Raw genomic sequence first — 22433 nt, forward strand, 5'->3', positions numbered from 1 at the left:
GAAGGAGCTCTCCAGCGCTTACAACTCGAGTACTGGTATGAAGCATGTACAAAACAAAGTTTCAAAGAGCATTGCAGTACTGCTGGATATGGAGATCACACTAACTCACTATTCTTACAGTCTAAAGTACTAAAACTCATGGATCTAGTGGCATTTCAATCTGCACAAGTAATGTTTAAAGCAAAAAATCATTCGCTACCGGATAACATTCAGAGATTATTCATTGGGAGGGAAGGGGGTTATAATTTAAGGGGAAACCTAAACTTCAAATCTTTTTGTGTATCAGTTTGTGGAATTAAACTGTGGAATGGTTTGAATTTGGAGTTAAAAGAATGTACAAACATAAAACAATTTAAGAAGAAATATAAAGAAATTGTTTATTTGAGGTATAAAAGTAAAAGATCAGCAGCTGTGTGTGTTCTGCTATTCTGTCATGTTATCTTTGTATGTCTATATACTTAGATATACGTATTATATTTATAACATAGTTATATTATATTTATATCATATTATATTTGTGAAAGAGCTTACATCTTGTATTAAACAGGTTCTTTTTGTAAAAATGATATATATTTATACAAATGAGTGTATAGTATAAAAAATAAATACAGACATATAATTTATGTTTAGTTGTGGAAAGGGGGTGGGATTAAATACGTTTATACTTCCTCCCACTCCTTTTCCAACATGTAACTTATGTGTAACTTATGTGTTTTGATGTTGTTTTTTTTCTTTATGTGGTGGAATTGCCACCTGTATTTGTTTTCTTATCTTTTTTCTTGTTTTTTTTACATGTTCGAAATAAACGAAAACGAACGAACGAACGAACGAACGAACGAACGAACGAACGAACGAACGAACGAACGAACGAACGAACGAACGAACGAACGAACGAACGAACGAACGAACGAACGGGCCAAATCTGTCCCATTCAAGCGTCGCCATTTCTAGAATTGCCCCAAATGCACTTTTTATTTAAACATTTTACAGAACATATCCAGAGATATGACTTCACAAATGAATAACAGGCCATGTATGTAGTACCATGAGTTACAATGAAGCTAATTAATTAAAAAGAAAATGAGTAAATAAATACATTTATAAAAAGGAAATAAGAAGGGGAGAACAAAGGGGAAACTAAACAACCAGAAACAGAAACAACTAGATAACATACACAAATAACTATGTAAATTAATACACAAAAGTAAAAACAGGCAACTGAACACACATCTATCCCTTCAACCTCCACCCTCACACACACACATGTATATATATATATATATATATATATATATATATATATATATATATATATATATATATATATATATATATATATATATATATATATATATATATATAGCCTATGTATAAAGACAATGTATCAAACAGAGTAAGTGAATATAGAGCAGCACAGAAATGAATCTGCCAAAAGCAAAGTAAATTACTGATCCACATAATTGTAATATTAAAAATAATAACAGTAACAATGACAGGTTGAAGAGCAAATATCTATGGATAGTGTCTGAGCAGGAACTCCCTCCATCATCCCGTCCATCAAACCCCCAGCTAACTGGAAATGCAGGTCCATCTTCACAGGGAAGTGTCCATTGTGAGCAGGAGACGAGCTGTCAATCACTCCATCATGTCTCTCAGTCTCTGGTCCATTCACCTATAGTTGCTGGTTTTACTTCTCATAAAATAAAAGAATCCTCAATATATATTGTTGGTCTATATTAATTAGATTTGATTTGAAGATTTTATTTCGAACATGCATGTTAAAAAAAATACAAAAAAAGTAAAAAAAAAAATACAAATATATACACACACACACACACACATATATATATATATATATATATATATATATATATATATATATATATATATATATATATATATATATATATATATATATATATATATATATATATATATATATAGAAGTAAACACTTATTGAGTCCTAACCCTGAATCTTACGTACATTCTTACAGATAACAAGACGAGTTTCAATAAACTTACTTATAAATCACACATATCTACTTTAATAACTGTTCAATACAGTGATATAATACTCAAATATAGTCAAAAACAAAACAAATCAAAGCAAACAAAAGAAAACAAAACAATTGTGCTACTATGTATGTTTGTAATAATAGAAGTAATTATAATTTATAGTATTACATTATCATTACTTTACAATAATACTACAATATAATACAGGACAATAGACAGCAGTGATATAACAATATACTTGAATAACTATATAAGAGTAGATATGCTATATATACACTGGTTCATATATTTATCTCCAATTATATACATGAAAATTACTATAAATCTATATATCGACACATATAACCATAAATCAATATATATTAATAGAGATATAGATATATAAATACTGTATGTATAATACAACTCAATATATCTATACATACCTACATATAACATATCTATATCCATAATATAAATCTATATATCTACATATATTAATAAATGTACATATCTACATGTTTATTCACATCTGTATTTTGAATAAAATGTTTCTTTGTATCTTTATTTAAATGGTGATATGTTTTGATTTTGTTTTAGCTCCATGTTCAGGCTGTTCCACAGTTTCATCTGCAGGTCGACACACAGAAACTCTTCAGTGTTTGTGCGTCTGTTGAGAACTTTAAAATTAAACTGACCCCTGAGGTTGTTCCTCACTCTCTTCCAAAAAATCTGATTCTACATGTCTTTGGGTTTGACTCCCAACAAGAGCAACATTGGTTCTAGTGTAGCCAAATGCATTAGTTTTAAGGAAGACGTCGCTGACTTCAACTGCTGGTACCGTTATGTTCCTCTAGTGAATAAAGTCACAACAACGAAGTGCTGCATCGTGTCCAGAGAGCAGGGAAACATCTCCCAGCAGCATGCCAGCGCTGAGCTGTAATTTAACTCCTGTTCACATGTTAGATTGCTTTTCCTGCAGCTGTGTCTCTCGGCTAATGAGGAATGGAAGTTTATTGATTTAATTAAAGGGATCAAAAAGGAGGGGGGTGGGGGTAGAGAGAAGTGTTTATTTAATCTGACCTTTATCTAATTAGCTTTTTGAGCTTTTTGTTAATTTGAAATGTCATTAAGTCATGGCTCAACCCAGCGTGTGTGAACAGGGTTCACAAGTATGTTCTTCGTCCTCCGTCAAGCATTTGAGAGGAACCTGGATAACCTGTGATGTCACCGACTCTTTTCCTTTTACTGCAGGGCACCGTGTTGCAAATGAGCCCGGCTTTTTAGTTTAGAGGTGGACTGGAACAAACCCGCCTTTTTAGTTTAGAGGTGGTCTGGGACCAACCTGCCTTTTTACTCTGGAAGCGGACTCTTTCTAACCCGCTTTTTTTTTTGGTTTAGAGGTGGTCTGTACGGTGGCCTACAAGGGCCAAGAAAAACGCTTCATAACCGGTCACTACAATCGGAAGTGCTCCAAACCTGCAGGGGGCGCTCTCGGCGTAACAGAGACCGAACAGCTGACTGAACCACTGTGAACCACAGCGGGAACGGTATTGTGATTTTTATCTGACTATATTTATATACGATGTTTATATCACTGTACAACACTGCACATTGTATCATCTGGTGTAAAATATAATAAAGAAACAGCTGTTCGGGACACTTCCGGTTGTAGTGACCGGTTATGAAGCATTTTTCTTTTGAAGATGTTTTCTTGTTTTATATCGTTTTGTGCTTTGCATCGTTTCTCTATTTGCAGCGCGTTTGACGATGCTGCATTTGTCTTTGTTTTTTGCACCACGTTCCTCTTTTTGTACCTCGTTTTGAGTTTGTGAATTTGAATCGTTTCTGTACTTGAAGCCGTTTTCCTTAACTGAGACGCACTAGGCCGTTGCAGTGCGTTTGGCCCTTGTTGGCCACCGTAGGTCTGGGACGAAACCGCCTTTTTACTCTGGAGGTGGACTCTTTCCAACCCGCCTTTTTTGTCTTTTTTTTAAAGAAAATGCTCTTGGTTCAGGCTCTGGTCATGTCACATATTGACAACTGTAATTCCTCGTTGGTCGGCCTTCCTGTGTGCTCAGTTTAAACCTCTGCAGATTACCCAGAATGCAGCAGCACGTCTGGTCTTCAACCAACCCAAGAGAGCTCATGTCACTCCGCTGCTAATCTCTCTGCACTGGCTTCCAGTTGCAGCATCAAGTTCAAAGCTCTGCTTCTGGTTACCAAACACTTACCCAAACGGCTCCTCAATACCTGCACTCCTTCATCCAGAGCTCCGCTCAGCCAGTGAAAGACGCCTGGTGTTTCCACCACCACGTGGCGTAAAATCAGTAGCCAGACTCTTCTCCTCCATTGTTCCCAGATGGTGGAACGACCTACCAAACTCTGCAGGGTCTGTTCCCACTTTTAAGAGCCAGCTAAAGACTCAGCTCTTTAAGGAGCACTTCGTCATCTAGTAGCTGCACTCACTTTTAGACGTAGCTTTCTTATATCTAAAAATTAAATTAAATTAAAGCTGCAAGCAGCGATGAACGGGCCCTCGCACGTGCAATTTTCACCAATAAAAGTCAAGGACTCAAAACTAAGTCTGATGAAACCACCCATGACTCTTTATGTCAAACCATTCAAAAGTTATTGCAGAAAATAGGAACTATCACATATCGACCAATCAGAAGAAGGGGCGGGGCTAATTTACACCAATTATGTCCAAGGACTGAAAACCGAGTCCGATGACACCACCAACGACTCTCTATGTCAAACCATTCAAAAGTTATGGCTGAAAGTAGGGACTATCAAATAGGGACCAATCAGATGAAGGGGGGGGCGCGCTTTTTGGCATCTATCGTTGCCACGGTAATGCTTTTGGCTGAGAAAAGTAATGTGCATCGTCGCAGGATGGAGACGCACATTTTGATGTATAACACACCTGGGTGCACATTACGGTTTGGGCCGTATTAACTGCCGAGGGAATGGCATAAATTGCGCCAAAATTACACGTTACATTAATTAAAAATGGCCGACTTCCTGTTGGGTTTCGGCCATGGCGCCAAGAGACTTTTCCTTAAGTTGTGACATGATACAGGTGTGTACCGACTTTCGTGCATGTACGTCAAACCGTATTGTGGGGCTTGAAGCACAAAGTTTTCTAGGGGGCGCTGTTGAGCCATTTTGCCACGCCCATCCATCCTGCGACGACGCGCATTACTTTTCTCTTTCAAAAGCGTTACCGTGGCGACGCTAGATGCCAAAAAGCGCGCCCCCCCCCTTCATCTGATTGGTCCATATTTGATAGCTCCCCAAAAGTCACCAAATTTTGCATGCAAGCCAGGCCTGACTTGCATGCATTACAGAAAATAATTGCATTACAGAAAATAAAGAACTTTATCACAATATTCTAATTTTCTGAGACAGTCCTGTAATCTCAACCAATATGTGAAAGAAATGTTCAGTTGTTTCTGTTTTTGTTTGTTTAGTTTAGTTTCTTCTCCACACTACCTTCCCTCAGTCTGATAACTGGCCAGAGAATAAAGAGTGCGGCGCTCCTGCAGGTCCGAGGGTCCGTGATTGCTGATTTTCTGAGCTCACTGCTGTATTTTCCTCTAAGTGAGACACTGAATGTTGCCGACAGACTGAAAGTGGCCGGTGGACACACACGTAGCCGAGCTTTCTGCAACCGGTTTCCCATATTTTCAATGCAGACGCTAAATCTGGGCCGGACTATCGGTCCAGAACAACCTTTAGTTCTCAGTCATTCTTCTTCTTCTGTGTTCAGAGGCGGCTTAATCTGAAATACAGAAAAAAAAGGGGTATAACTCATGAGGGAGGTAATGAATACCGCAATGCAGGAGTAGTAATCAGTAACAGAACCCAGGCGTGAAACAGAGACAGGAAGCAAAACTAAACAGAATGAACAACCCGGAGAAGAAAGCAAGAAAATAAAACAAAACATGGAGCTCCAAAAGGAAAAAAAACACAGAACATCACTAAAATATTCGGGTCTAATCCGGGCTACTTTTGGCTCAGTTACGGCACTGGCAAGTGCTACTTGGGCTGGACGGGGTCCAAAAGGCTTCGGCATGTGTTGTTTGAGCCGGATGTGGCCCAGATTTCAAAAGTTATTTTTGGCAGCTGGGTTAAGATTCTCATAAAAGTGGTGTGGAGGGAGTGAGGCCCGAATCTTGAAGATTACGGATGCAGGAGTCGTGGAAAAAGTTCTTGAATCATCAGAGAATATGCTGAAAATGTAGCATGACCAAAAAGAAACGGGGAAAAGGAACTTGATTAGCTAATTAATTAACAAGAAACATACGGTGGCCGAGACCCGCCATTGCTGAAAATAAAAGTAACGCTGCAAATAAAAAGAAACGCAGCTGCAACAAAAATAAACGCTTTGCAAATAAAATAAACGCTGCAAATAAAAAAGCCACAACGGAAGTGAATTACCGGGGACTATTTTTGCTGATGCACCAGTGTTTTTTAGAGGAGAGGAGAAGAAGAAGACGAAGAGGACATAAGTGAAAAGGAAGAAATAAGAAGAGCGAGGAATAAGAAGAACAACGAACGAGAAAATAAGTGAAAAAGTTAATGTTCAACGTCGCTACGTGTAATTTTTAATGTGTTAGGCCATAAAAACACTGGTCTGTGTGTAGCACATGACGGGATTTTGGTCGGGCTGTAAGTGTAATAAGTATCATATTGACCCATGTTTGAGTGACTGTCTGAAACGAAGACGAAAATATAGCATTTGAGACGTATTGCTGTTCCCCATGTGTCTAAATGAACAGCACACTTGGCTTTTTTGTAAACGTTAGCATGGTTAACCATGTTTACATTCAGTGACGTTGTGGTCCTCTCTTTGTGTGTGTTTGTTCCGTCAGCACGTTGCGATATGTTAAACTGGTCAGTTATATGTGCAGCTTTATCACACGTAGAGTCTGCTAGCTTTAGGCTAAAACAGAATATACCTTTATCATCTTTCTTTTTTTAACTAAAACTGACTAAAACTGGAGTAAAACCTTTTTGAGTTTTCGTCGACTAAAACTAGACTAAAACTATCACATATAGAAATGACTAAAATGTGACTAAAACTAATAAGCATTTTCGTCCAAAGACTAAGACTAAGACTACATCTAAAATGGCTGCCAAAACAACCTGATCTGACAAAAAACATGTTTTTTTTTATTTTGGACGCTCTGGTTAAGATTTTGGTTAGGTTAATGCACCACGTATGATTGGTTAGAAGTAGGAAACGCTTGTGGTTTTTGCTAAAAATAATAATTTCACATCACTTACGCCACCTCCGTCGTCATGGCGACAGCAAACAACATGGTTAAATACTCAAATTTACATTAAATACTAGAAAACACGGTAAAATACTCGCCGTCAAAATACTGTTAAAAATCATCAAAACACCATTAAAACACTGTTAAAATAGCGTTAAAAATATGCTTTTACAAACTGACAGTAACAAACAGTAACTTGCGCATCAAAAACTCATAACTTAGCCACTATAATAAAGAATAATATATACATAATAATAATAATGTAATAATCTGTATATATCACGACAATGGATCCCATTGACTTTGCATAGTACAATATCCGTGGTGCTCACACGGAATTATACCATTTCCGTGTTGGTGCCACGGAAAATAGTGGTGAGAAGTCGTGGGCATTTCACGGATTTTTGTGGGATCAGGTTGGCCAAAAACAACACTGGTATCGATGAAACCATCAGGACCACATCACCCATAAAAAGCACTGAGGCCATCAATGACGTCAGCAGTCCAGCCATCAGGGGTTGGCAATCAGGATGAACCACTTTGGGGCCCCTGAGCAAAGGCTTCTCAACCCTAATTGCTCCCCGGGCGCCGGAAAAATGGCAGCTCCTAGCCTAACTAGCGATGGCTTTAAGGCAGATGACATATTTCGGTGTTTGTTGTAAAAAATGGTATCAACAAATAAAGATGACTTTACTCTAGAGACCTCTGGTCCTAAAAGGAAGGGACAAACCGGCGGGGAATCGTGATGCCATGAAAAACCTGGCCACATGTGTCTCTGTGGACACATCCGTTTGTTTACAGGCAACCAAACTCCTTATTATAGACTCCTGCAGGTTCACATTTAAGAGAGTGTGGGATGATTCTCTGACCAGTCTCCCTGAAAGAGTCAGTAAGAGTACACCGTGTTCCTGAATTTAATTTAATCTCTACAGATTTTGGAAATGCAAATTTTATCTGAAAGAAAATGGAAAAAAACATGTCACTGGGGGAGAAAAAGTTACCAATCCCTTTCTCCAGTTTGATTGGGTGTGACGCCCTGTCTTCGTACCGTGGTAGAATAACCAGGGAAAATGACTCACAACCATTATCATCAACGGACCACGCTCTTTTGTCTCTTTAAGAACAGCTGCTGTAATTTTCCACTTCTTCTGACATTTACACGAGCTCACGCACGTAAACAGACCATCAAGTTAATTACAAGTAACAAAAGCCGTTGTTTAGTTATAAGGTTTCCCAGCAGAGCCACATTTACAAGGCTAAGACCCCGGTGGAAAGATGCAGGGGTTTCTTTCCCCCTCTCTTGCTCATCTTCTGGAGTTTTGTGATGTTGCCAGGCAACCAGCTTTCTGCTGGCTGTACCTAACTTACTGGCATGAGTCTTCTTATTTAGCTTCTGGCAAGAAAACAAATAATATATTCACATAGATCTTAAGATATTCCTTTGAGCAGTGGCCTTCTCATATGAGCTTTTAGAAAATTTAAAAAAAACACCCACTATCACTCACGGCTGCACCAGTGCTCACACCACTGCCGCCAACTCTAAAACCCTCTTTCAGTCCTGCATGAGTCTCGCTACTTCCTTTCCAGTTTGGTCAGTGAAAGAGTCCGCAAACAGGTCCCAGAGTTCCTCTCTCTGAACAACCCCCTCGGTCCAGTCTAGGCTCACAAGTGGTTGCTTCAGTGAAGCGTCCTTGAGAGTAGCTAAAGCTGCAAGTCCTCGTTTTTCCAGACTTCCGATCTGCATTTGACGCAATTAATCACCATATGCATTGACATCACTTCCCCACTGGACCAACCCCCTTACTCGCACTGAGTGGCAAATAGCTGCAACTAGTAGGGGAAACTGGAAAAGACGGGATAACAGCCGTTTATCGGCTTAAATTAAAGGCAGTTGGACTTGACAGTGACCCGTACAGTTACCAAGAACCAGTGGTCCATGGACATTAATATTTGGTACAGTTACCAAGAACCAGTGGTCCATGGACATTAATATTTGGTACAGTTACCAAGAACCAGTGGTCCATGGACATTAATATTTGGTACAGTTACCAAGAACCAGTGGTCCATGGACATTAATATTTGGCCACGAATCCAGTTTCCTGATATTTATATGTACTTAATTTCTACGCCGGGGAAATACACAAAGCAAAGCTTGAAGATACAAAAGTCTTTGTTGCTTGGTCCGACTTCAAGGCAGGATTTGTTGGTGAAATTAAAGTGGTGAGGACACCGAACTTTATGATTTGACCGTTTAACGTTAGCTACCCAAAAATCCAACATTACCTAATACAAAATGGGAACCGCAAATCCAGGTTTCGGGGCCTGGAATCCAGTTGTTTCTGTGAATTGCAGCGATACATTTGTCTCTCTTAAGCTTATTTTTCGGCAGTCTGTGAAACGATAACTCTTGCTAATTCTGTAGTACAGTCGATCGCACAACAGCTCTTTCCCATTTTAGATGTTTTCGAGTTGCTCAAACTGAAAGTTTACGCTGCCACTCAGTCTTTCTGACAATCAGTCTTTCTGACACTCAGTGGGCGTAACCCGCTGTGAAGTGGCATCTGTGACGTCATGCATATTCCCTCTATTCTCAATCCTCTCTGATGTTGGCATCTCCTGTGGTGGCAAAAATTGTTGTTCAAAAAGAATGTCAGGATACCTCAGCTGTCTTTCGGAAGTTTAATGAAAAGAGGAAGAACATTCAATTGAATGGAGTCACACAGAGCAACCGGTCACACGAACCGTCTGTCCGGAGTGAGCTGAAGAAGATTAGAGCCAAGTTATTTTATACTCGGGAGCTGGAAAAGACAAAACATCACCCATCACCCTGGCAACCATGCCAGGCTCTGTGTCAAAGGAACATGACCTCGGCATAGGAATGAAAACAGGCAACAGACAGTGTTATACCAAAATTTTCCATTACACTCCGTTCATCCACAGTCAGTACGTTTACATGCAGGAACAGAAAGCCGAATTTGTTGCCTTGATCCGACCGATATAGAAGTTTTAACAGCCATGTTTACACCTTAGCTGAGTGGTAGCGGACCCCCCCTTTTGGATGTGACGAGCCGCGGGAGCGGGAATAACAACCGTCATGGCATCACAACAACACGGTAACAGAAGAAGAGGGAGACGTTGCGTTCATCTTGCCTGCAACACGATCAGGCTTAATACGTACGACATCTACAGAGCTGCTGCATCGTTAGCGTCCATATGTTCGCATGTAGTTCTCCTCCTTGGTGCTTGTTCACTAATTGTACCAGGAGAATGCCAACGCGAAAGTGCATGTGGCGCCACCTAGCGTCGTGGAGTCAAACGCACCTCAGTCAATAATCGATTGTCTTCTCGTGCAGGTTTACTGGGATTTCTCTGAAACTCCAGTTTAACTCTGAGCTAGATTGTTGCCAGTAACTTGATTTAGATGTTCATGTGACCACACTGACTGTCATAGCCACAGCAGACCTCCCATTGTCATCGACTCTCCACAGGGGTTCCCCAAAGTTCAGTGCTGGGGTCCCTTCTGTTTGCCATCTACACAACCTCACTGGTCCAGGTCGTCGGTTCGCATGGGTTCTCGTATCAATGCTATGCAGATGATACCCTGGTCTTCCTGTCATTCCCACCATTTTTGCAAGGATGTCGTCTGGCACATGAGTGAAAGAACGGCGCTCTTGGAGACTGAGCGCTTCGTCATTCTTACCCACTAGGACTTCAAAATCAACATCACTCCTTTATTTATTTATCAACCTTACAATGTCATGAGAAATCGTGACTGATGACCAGCTTCTTCTCTAACCAAGTTGCGACTCTGCCCCTCGAAGGCAGTGGCATGCCTTTGTACAAATAACTCTCAGCTTTCAGACTTTCAGACCACCCGGTAACTGCTGTCAAACCAGAAATGTCCCTCTTGGCTTCAGGAAGCTCTTGAAGACGCATCCTGTCGAATTCCATCTCACAGTCTAACAGACTCTAACTCTAACTAAGCTGATTCTCTAGCTGTACTTTTGATTGTATTTTCTACCCTTACTTCCCCCTCTACAGTTTGGCTTGATTGTGTTCACTTAAGTGCATCTGGTCAACACGATGCGATGGAATGTGACACATCGAATCTTGAAACTGGGGTAATGTACCCTCACTGTCTGCAAAAAAGTTTGCCCAGGGAGACGTTCACTGTGTAGCGTCTCCTCTTCTCTTAGCAACTGTCCATATACATCTGGTACCTGAGGAGACCAGCTGATGGAGTCTTAAGAGGGGAATTATGTCCCATTATTGCCTGATGTAATGTAATGTTTTCCACCTTGGCTCACAAGCTAGCGTTTGGAAACTGCAGCTTCAAAGCCTGGAAAGCTGGTCGTGTCAGGAAGGGCGTCCGTCGTAAAACCTTATGCCAAATCAATACGAAGAGCACAATGATGCACTGGGATGACTCCCAAAAGGTGAAAGTTGAAAGTAGTCGCTGTCTTTTGTATGATGTATGATTATTATTATTAGGGCCTGAGCACTTACAGTGCGAAGGCCCTATTGTATCTGTAGTAAGTTTTTCTTTCTTTTTCCGACGAAAGAAGGGCCTTTTTGCCCCCCTAAACGTGCCCCAAAAGTCACAAAATTTTGCACGCAAGCCAGGCCTGGTGAAAAATTTGATATTTAATGTTTTGCATTAATGGGCGTGGCAAAATGGCTCAACAGCGCCCCCTAGAAAACTTTGTGCCTCAAGCCCCACAATACGGTTTGACGTACATGCACGAAAAATCGGTATACACCTGTATCATGTCGCAACTTAAAGAAAAGTCTCTTGGAGCCATGGCTGAAACCGAACAGGAAGTCGGCCATTTTGAATTAATCGTGTCATTTTGGCGAAATTTATGCCATTTCTTCGGCAGTTAATACGGCCCGAACCGAAACGTGCACCCAGGTGTGTTATACATCAAAATGTGCGTCTCCATCCTGCGACAACACACATTACTTTTCTCTTTCAAAAGTGTTACCGTGGCGACGCTAGACGCCAAAAAGCGCTCCCCCCCTCATCTGATTGGTCCATATTTGATAGTTCCCCAAAAGTCACCAAATTTTGCATGCAAGCCAGGCCTGGCGATAAATTGAATATTTCATGGTTTGCATTAATGGGCGTGACAAGATGGCTCAACAGCGCCCCCTAGAAAACGTTTCTCTGCTATAACTTTTGAACAGGTTGTGATAAAGACATGTGGGTGGTGTCATCGGACTCGGTATTGAGTACTTGACCTTCATTGGCCTGAATTAGCCCCGCCCCTTCTTCTGATTGGTTGTCCCTATTTTCTGCCATAACTTTTGAATGGTTTGACATAAAGAATCGTGGGTGGTGTCATCGGACTCGGTTTTGAGTCATTGAACATAATTGATGCAAATTAGCCCCGCCCCTTCTTCTGATTGGTTGTCCCTATTTTCTGCCATAACTTTTGAATGGTTTGATATAGAAAGTCGTGGCTGGTTTCATCCACTAAATATCCAGGCCCGAAGAATCTACATGCAAGTCATACAAGCTTCCACTGCAGCCTGAACGTGCACAAGGGTGCGAGGGCCTATTCATCGCCGCTTGCAGCTTTAATTATTATTATTATTATTTTCGCATGAGCTGCATTTTTTTCAGTATTTCAGGGGAATATTCAGAGAACACACTTTTGTACTCTTTTTTTTTTTTATCGATGCAGGATTGTAGGATTGTCTTGCTGAATATGCAAAGCCTTCCCAGAGCAGATGGGAGTAAGATGTCGCTTCAAAGCCTCGGCATGCCTTTCAGCCCTGATATTACCTTCCTTGGGTCTCATTTTCTACATTTGACACATTTTCTGTGTTCTTTCGTGAATAAAATATGGGTTTACGATTCTGTTTCATTAACATTTTACATTACAACACAAGCGGGACGCTTTAAAGCAAAGCCTCCATCCCCGGACCGTCACGTCACTGCCAGTCTTTGAAGGCGGATGACAGCAGCGGCGGTGGCGTCACCGCCCGCGTTTGGATATCGCTGAACGTCACAGTGGGTGAACCACACGGGCCACAACAATTCACTCAAAGGGCAATCTTCACACTCAGCATGAATAATTTAACGTTATCTAATAATGAGTACATGGTGACTCATATATTCGTCCCGCTATGGTTTCAAGAAAAGCCACTTAAGAGAGAGTCAGCAGCGTTATGAGGAAAAGGCAAGGCAAGTTTATTTGTATAGCTAAATTCAACACAAGGTAATTCAAAGTGCTTTACATCAACTTTAAAAGCAAAAACCGCGTCGAGACGCGGCTCAGACGCTGAACGGGGACCAAACACCTTCCTGTAACTCAGTATTTGATGTTTGTCGGATTGATCTCAGAATATTTGGCTTTCTGCAGCCGACGGAGCTCCAGATGATAAAAATCTCCTAAGAATAGCTGCAACATTACGTCTCAGGCTTTCATGCGGCTTTCATCAAAGAGCAGGAGGTTGCATTTCATGTGGACCAGCACCAGGTTTTTGTTGGGAGCACTTACACTCCTGCACAGGAATCACACCGTCAAGGCAAGTGTGTCCTTAAGGTGAATTAGGCGCTAATGTGAGCATTAGGAAGCTTTTTTGTAACCCTTATGTTAATGTATACCATCTCAAGAACTGTTAAAGGGGATGAAGTGTGGTATAAATGGAGCTTCAGATCTGGACAAGAGCTTCAAACATGCACACTTGTAAGTATTTTCAGCATTAAAGGGCATATATAATTTCCTTTGTTTTGTTAATAAACAGTCACACTGTCCGTGGTGCCGCCAAAGCTCCCGTTTCAAACTTTCAAACATCTAAACTGTGCAGGGGGGTGAAGTAACGAGGTTCATTCCAGGTTTGGGATGAACCTCAAGTGCCAATATCTAATATCTTGAAGTTTGGTTCAGGCACGAGGAAGGAAATGTGGGCTCAAACCCCGGATCAGTGAAGCCTAGAGCCATACGAGCTTTGGGCCTTCGCCCCAACGCCATCCCAGACCAGCCGGGAGGGTTCTGGTCCCGGCTCCAGGTGATCACCTGATCCACCTAGCTGGGCCAACAACGTCTGAAACGAGGACAGATTTGACCAGAATCCATGTAACATCAGCTTGCATCACACTTCATCAAGATAATATGTGCAGAACAGTTTTAAGAAAAAAATAAGATAACACGGAGGACTTTTTTTTTTTTAATAATATTTTAGGGCAGATTTTCGTTTTAATAATAATAATAATAATAAGTATTATTATTATTATTATTATTATTAATTAATAATGATTGTTACCATTATAATAAAATATAATAATAATAATAATAATATTTATTATTATTATTATTATTATTATTATTATTATTATTATTATTATTATTATTATTATTATTATTATTATTATTATTATCATTTTTAATTATTATTAGCATTATGATGATAATAATAATAGTAATAATTACAATTATTGTTATTATTATTATCATGGTAATAATAATAACAATAATAACAATAATAATAATAATAATAATAATAATAATAATAATAATAATAATAATAATAATGATGATAATAATAATTACTATTATTTTTATCATCATCATCATCATCATCATCATCATCATCATCATCTTTTTTTTTTATGTTTTCTTAAATTAATTTTAATTAAAATTAAGTGTATAAACAACTTATCCCCTGAGCCACTTTGTCGATTTGTTGAGAGACAAAACAGCAACAGAGTCACCAGAACCTCCTCAAACCACAATTGCAAAATCCCGTTCTGCAGGAAAACTTTGGGACAGTCAGCCTTCTCCTATAAGAACTGTAAACTCTGGAACTCACCGCCTTCAGAAACTAAATCCATCTCAGAGTTTAACATGTTCATCACCAAAACTAAAACCTGGTTAAAGAAAAATAAAAACTGTACTCATCTGTAAATACTGTGTATATTTGTGTGGGAGAGTGAGTGAGGGAAGGTTTTATATCATGTAAATGCAATATTGCATTGTTGAATTGTATGCTCTTTTTTTGTATGATCTTTTTAATTGATGTGAATTTTATATTGTACTGCAATGTTGTGGAAGAGAATTAGCACTAGCTATAAACTCTACATGCATCACATCAGCTGCAAGCTTGTATCTATGTTTGACGGCATTGTCCCTGTCAAATAAATAAATAAATACAAATACACTGAATGGTTATATTGTGATAATAATTAGAAAAGTCAGCGTGTGATACGTGTTTGTTATCGGAAGCAATCACGGCGATGACGGACGGCTGTCGGAGACCGAAGGGAACGGCGGGAACGGCAGACAGTTGAACCTGTGATGTGAATATCAAATTTACAAGATGTCATCTGAGATCCCATCAGGCCGTCGGAGTGTGAACGCCCCGTTTTCTGCACAACAACAACGACGACTCTGATCTGTGATGAACCCGCCTGCAGAGGAAACACTGGGAGGAAGGGATGTTTTCTTTTCCTCTCAGTTTCCAGAAGATCAAGAAACGGCGGTATTATGAAGCAAGATTTAGAGATGTGACCGAAGCCTAAAGCGATGCGGCCGCTGTTTTCAGGGGGCCGTCGTTGTTTTGGTTCCTTAGAGCCAGTACTGGAGTTGAGGGGGGATGAGGGGGATGGCATCCCCTCCTGAAATAAAAACGGTCAAAATCATCCCCCCTGTAAAACTGTCATCCGCCCTTTCCATCCCTTATGTAATTTCATCAATGAATGTGGTTTTACTGCTATTTCAACATTTAGAGTCATCACTAGAAAAATAACACCAGAAAAATTACTTATTTGACAATTTTCACCTGTTTCAAGTCAATTTTCACTTGAAATAAGTAGAAAAATCTGCCAGTGGGACAAGATTTATCTTCTTATTACAAGCAAAAAAAAATCTTGTTCTCCTGGCAGATTTTTCTACTTATTTTAAGTGAAAATCTACTTGAAACAGGTGAAAATTGTTGTTTTTTCAAGTGATGAGTCTTGTTTTAAGTGCAATGAGATTTTTTTTACTAAAATGAGACATTTTAACTGGAAATAAGAAAAATATTCTTGTTAAGATTTTGAGTTTTTGCAGTGTCGCAATATTTACTTTCAATTTGATCAGCTACACTGCAAAAACTCAAAATTTCACCAGGAATATTTGTCTTATTTCTAGTTAAAATGTCTCATTTTTAGTCAAAAAATCTCATTACACTTAAAACAAGAGTCATTAACAGAAAAATAACTTATTTGACCTGTTTCAAGTAAATTTTCACTTAAAATAAGTAGGAAAATCTGCCACTGGGACAAGATTTATCTTATTACATGCAAAATCTTGTTCCACTGGCAGATTTTTCTACTTATTTTAAGTGAAAATCTACTTGAAACAGGTGAAAATTGTTGTTTTTTCCAGTGATGAGTCTTGTTTTAAGTGTAATGAGATGTATTTTACTAAAATGAGACATTTTAACTAGAAATAAGACAAATATTCTTGTTAAGATTTAGAGTTTTTGCAGTGATCCATGTTACTTATCCTGTGAAGGACAGAGTCATATTGATAAGTTCAGAAAAGTGTTTTTTATTGTTGTGTTTTGATGTATTTGATGTAAGCCCAGTGGATATTTAAAGCTTACAGAAGGCTGCATTTAACTGCTGCTATGTCATTCCTGCAGTATTTCTGCAGGTGTTTTGGTCAATGCTATTATTTGTAATATATTATATTATTTGTAATCAGCACAAATTATCTGTCCCCATATGATAAAATCCACCATCCCCCCTTATTTACTTTTACAACTCGAGTACTGCTTAGAGGTAATAAAACTCTGAAAGTGAGTGCGGAGGTCTCTCAAACCCAGCAATATATACGGTAAGTTATGACTCTGCTCCGTAAAGTGACACTGACGTCTAATTTCTGAAATCAAGAGGGGTTGTCTTCCTGAACCTTGGGAAATAAGAGCAATCTGTCCGGGGTCAAACGGATGAAGGCAGTGCAGTCAGACCCCAATCCCTGCTCGGATATATGACTCAATTCTCACAGCCGGCGCTCCGTGACGCTGAGGTTTCCATGGCGACGCCGCTGCAAAGCCGTCTGATGCTGGATGGTGTGTGTTTTTTTGCCCGAGCAGAGATATGAGGAACTCACAGCGAAAGCTTTTGCCTTTGATGGAGAAACCCTCCAGTAGATGCAACATCGCAGTTCCTTTTGAAATGCTGATTCCGCCTCCGAGCAGCGAGGAGCCAATCAATGTCATTGATTAGCGAGTTCATCACCAGTCTGGAGACGATCCTGCTGTCACACAGATTTAGGATTTGACATCCATTTTCTTCCCCCCGTATTCAGCGAGTGCTGCTAAGTGGGCTAACCCGGCTAACGCTCAATGCTGCTTTGATAGCGCCGGGCCTGTACGGATGTTGGGGCTTAATCAAGATAAATGGGAGCTTTCGCTGCACGCTGACGAGTCGATAAGGTGCACCTGCTGAGTTACCTGGAAGGAACTCCCCGCGGAGCGTTCAGGCTCTGCAGACTGCCGATTATTCAGGAGAAACAGTCCAGGAAACTTCCAACAAAGCAGCAATTAGCACGTCTTCTTGTGCCGATGCTCTCACGGTGCACGTTCAGCAGAAAGGCCCACTTATCTCCGGACAGAGATAACGCTTTTCTTATTACATATTTACCACTGTGGGAAACTCAGTGCATCACTTTTTTTCCCTTTAGGCTGAAACTTCTCCCACGAAAGACACGTACATTTCACCACGTGTGAAAAATGACTGAACAACAGAAGCAGAATTTCACATTTGATCCGTTTGTATCTAAAGAAAAAAAATGATACCATTATAAAAGGAACACCGTTGTAAATAAACAATGAAATATTTTAACTGGTTTGCAGATGGCCTCGCTAATACTTCCAGTTTAGAGAAAAACTGCACGCTTGCATGTCGGATGCAGAGGTGTCAAGTAACGAAGTACAAATACTTTGTTACCTTACTTAAGTAGAAATTTTGGTTATCTATACTTCAATGGAGTAATTATTTTTCAGACGACTTTTTACTTTTACTCCTTACATTTTCACGCAATTATCTGTACTTTTTACTCCTTACATTTTAAAAACAGCCTCGTTACTCTATTTCATTTCCCCTTTAAAAAAAAACTATCCAGTTAAATTGCTCCATCCGGATAGAGTGAATTTGGTTGTGGTTGTTTCAGATGTTCTTGTCCAGTTTTGTTCTTACATCCGTTCCCTCAGATTCCTGCAACTAAACTTGGATGTACATTCCAATAAAGGTTAGGATAAATGATAACATGCCTCTGAAGTTTGACTTTTTGCACCATTACAATACTTATAGGCAACTAGTCATCATATCTCCTGCTCTCTGAAACACATGTTAATGCTCAATAGTACACATATATGCTTCTTTAATATATTTACATTATACTAAGATACATTCATTTTCAATGGCTTTTGTCCTTAATGGCTTTTTTCCCCTTACATTACTTTTACTTTTATACTTTAAGTAGTTTTGAAACCAGTACTTTTATACTTTTACTTGAGTAAAAAACTTGAGTTGATACTTCAACTTCTACAGGAGTATTTTTAAACTCTAGTATCTATACTTCTACCTGAGTAATGAATGTGAATACTGAAGACACCTCTGGTTGGATGAAAAGTGCGAAAAATGCGTTTGAGGCTCAGGCTGTATGAGAAGAACTGGAGAAATCCCCCGTGATGTCACCTATAACCTTCCTTTGGAGCTCGCCCCCTAGTGGTCACACAGGGAAGTGCAGGGAATCTTACTTCCTTGCTGAATTCCAGCCAGAATCAGAATCAGAAGAATCAGAATCAGCTTTATCTCCCTGGATGAAACATTATAACCAATCTAGTAACTTTCAGGTGTCCCTGAAGACTTTTTGGACTGAACTGAGCTCGTAGTGTTCTTACTCTTCTCAGTGAGCAGCCTGTACTGTTTGAATATTTTTCTATTTATAATATTTTTGGTATTTAATTTTTTATTATGTATATACTTTTCTTTTTGTTGGGGCTTGCTCTGGGATCAGGGAAACAAATCTCAATAAAAACTCCTTGAATCCTTGAATATTTCTAACTGGACAACAAATGCAGCTTCTGCAGCTTCTGCTGTTGAAGTTTTTGTTTTTGTTTTATCTTTTTTTTGTGGATTTGCCAAAGTATCGGATCAGGATTCGACATTGGCTGAGTAACGGACTGCGAAGTAGTCGCTAAAAGTCCAGCAGCACCAGCGAAGGTTTGCTTTTGAAAGAAACAGAAAGCATAGATGTGGACTGAGTTCAATTTACAGGTGAAAAAGAGTCAAGAGAACCACTTTAAAAAGAAACAAAACAAATCACCCGTCTACCACCACATCTAAATCAAGCTATTGTCAACAATCTAGCTCAGGATTAAACTGGAGTTTCCCAGAAATCCAAATACAGTAATCCCTCGTTTTTCGATCCCTCGATCCCTCGATCATCGCTGATCCTCGGTGATGAGCGGCCGTCGTCCGTCACGCCGGCTCCGGAGTGGGACGGCAGGGTAAAGAGTTCATTTCACATGTCAGCGGCCGCGTTATCCCCGTTCTGGAGACAACGTGACACTGATTCGCTGGCGTTGCTCCACGAGTCGCGTCCGCGGGGATCAGCTGCCGCTAAGCGGCGGCGTGACAGGGCCGCTGCTGCCTCCGCCGCTCCTGCGAGGCCATGTCATTAATTCCTCCCTCAGCGGAGACGACAGAGCGAGATGGAGTTCGGCTCAGTTCATTTACGTGTCATCCGAGCAGATTAGGAGATCGACTCCCTGCGTTCGGTTGCTGTTTCCTCGCTGCTTGTCATGCAGGGCAGAACCGGAGGAAGCGGCGGCTCGGCGCCGCCACAAACACGACCCACGTTGGGGAAACACTTCATGCAGGATGAGGAAGAGAACAGATCCGGATTCCGAGTCCTCGGCGAGCTCTAAAGACACAAAGCTTTGATTCTGAAATATATAAAGAGGACTCAAGTCCAGGTCCAAGACTCGGACTTCAAGGACTAAGTCTGTCAGCAGGACCGAACCACCTCTTCCACCGAAATTGGCCGTTTGTAAGGAACTCCTGAGAACTAGACCACCAGAACCAGACCACCAGAACTAAACAACCAACTAGTCATTCAGAACTAGTCCATCAGAACTAAACCACCAGAACTATAGCAGAACTAGACCACCAACTACATCACCAACTAGACCATAGGTCGGCAACCCAAAATGTTTTAGAGTCATATTGGACCAAAAACACAAAAAACAAATATGTCTGGAGCCGCAAAAAATGAAAAGTCTTCAAAAAATCTTCTTAGAAAAAATAGTGTTAGAAAAAATATTAGAGAGGGGAAGATTTTTTTTTTATTTTGCACTTCAAGAAAAAAGTCGAAATGTCGAGATTAATGTTGAAATACAATTTCAAGAATAAAGTTGAAATTTCGCCCTTTTTTCTCAATATTTCAACTTTATTGAAGAAATTTTGACTTTTTTCTTCAACATTTCGACTTTTTTCTCGAAATCGTACTTGAACATTGTCGACATTTAAACTTTTTTCTTGAAATTTCGATTTTTTTCTCGAAATTGTATTTCAACAATCTTGAAATTTAAACTTTTTTCTCATCATTTCGACTTTTTTCTCGAAATTTCAACTTTTTTCTCGACATTTCAACTTTTTTCGCGACATTTCAACTTTTTTTCCGTCATTTCGACTTTTTTCTCGAAGTGCACAATAAAAAAAAATCTTCCCCTCTCAAATATTTTTTCTCCTGCATGGCCCTCATACTCTTCCGTACAAATCTTCGTTAATCTTCGTTAAAATGTTGAAATGTAATATTTATTCTACAAATTTTTACAACATTGGAAAACGTTAAGAATGTTTTTGTCATGTTTCTCCTCCTACAGAAACCATATTAAAACAAAAAATGTATTTCCCTCCCCCATCGATTTCCATTTTCAAACATTTTTGAAAAAGCTCCAGGAGCCACTAGGGCGGCGCTAAAGAGCCGCATGCGGCTCTGGAGCCGCGGGTTGCCGACCCCTGAACTAGACCAACACAACTAGACGACCAATTGAACCACCAACTAGAACACCATAACTAGACTACGAGAACTAGACTACCAGAACTAGACTACCAGAACTAGACTACCAGAACTAGACTACCAGAACTAGACAACTACAATTAAACAACCAACTAGACCACCGGAACTAAACCACCAACTAGTCCATCAACTAGACCACCAACTAGTCCATCAACTAGACCACCAAAACTAAACCACCAACTAGTCCATCAACTAGACCACCAAAACTAAACCACCAACTAGTCCATCAACTAGACCACCAACTAGAGCAGTGGTTCCCAACCTTTTCCAACTCAGGGCCCACTTTTACGTCTCAAAAATGTTCGCGGCCCACCTCCAAACTTTTTAATTGTCCCTGTTGCTAGCCAGCTATCCATCTTTATACTCCAGTTTCAGGTATCAGCATCAAACGTAAATAAGTCAAGTGCAATGCAGTCCCGCTGCAAAGTGGTCCGACCAATAACAACAAAAGTTACTATCGCTCATTTGCTTGTCACATGTCTAATACTTGAAGGAAAACAAAACAAAATAATGAAAATAATATTTAAACATTTTCAATATCATTTTAAACATAAGCAAGTTTTAACATTTAAAACATTATTCTGTATATTTTTATATAATTACACCCCCCCCCCCCAAAAAAAATGTACTACTTTTTTGGAAATGATTTGGTGGCCCACTTGCAATACCTCCGCGGCCCACCAGGGGGCCGCGGCCCACAGGTTGGGAATCACTGAACTAGAGCACCAAAACTAAACCACCAACTAGTCGACCAACTAGATCACTAGAACTAAACGACCAACTAGACCACCAGAACTATATAACCAACTAGACCACCAACTAGACCAGGGGTCGGCAACCCAAAATGTTGAAAGAGACATATTGGACCAAAAACACAAAAGACAAATGTGTCTGGAGCCGCAAAAAATGAAAAGTCTTGTATCAGCCTTAGAATGAAGACAACACATGCTGCATGTTTCTATATTAGTTATAACTGGGGAAAGATTTTTTTTTTCATTATGCACTTCGAGAAAAAAGTCAAAATGTCGAGAAAAAAGTCAAAATGTTGAGATTAATGTTGAAGTACAATCTTGA

The 22433-nt window shown here is 39.8% G+C and overlaps 1 pseudogene; it reads right to left on the reverse strand.

Moving 5' to 3' along the window:
• Positions 1-13700: 13700 nt before the first annotated feature.
• The window catches only part of LOC133422557 (protein shisa-6-like), a 45487-nt pseudogene continuing 36754 nt past the window's right edge, over positions 13701-22433 (reverse strand).

This window comes from Cololabis saira, chromosome 21 (assembly GCF_033807715.1).
Source record: "Cololabis saira isolate AMF1-May2022 chromosome 21, fColSai1.1, whole genome shotgun sequence".
Taxonomy (NCBI): Eukaryota; Metazoa; Chordata; class Actinopteri; order Beloniformes; family Belonidae; genus Cololabis; species Cololabis saira.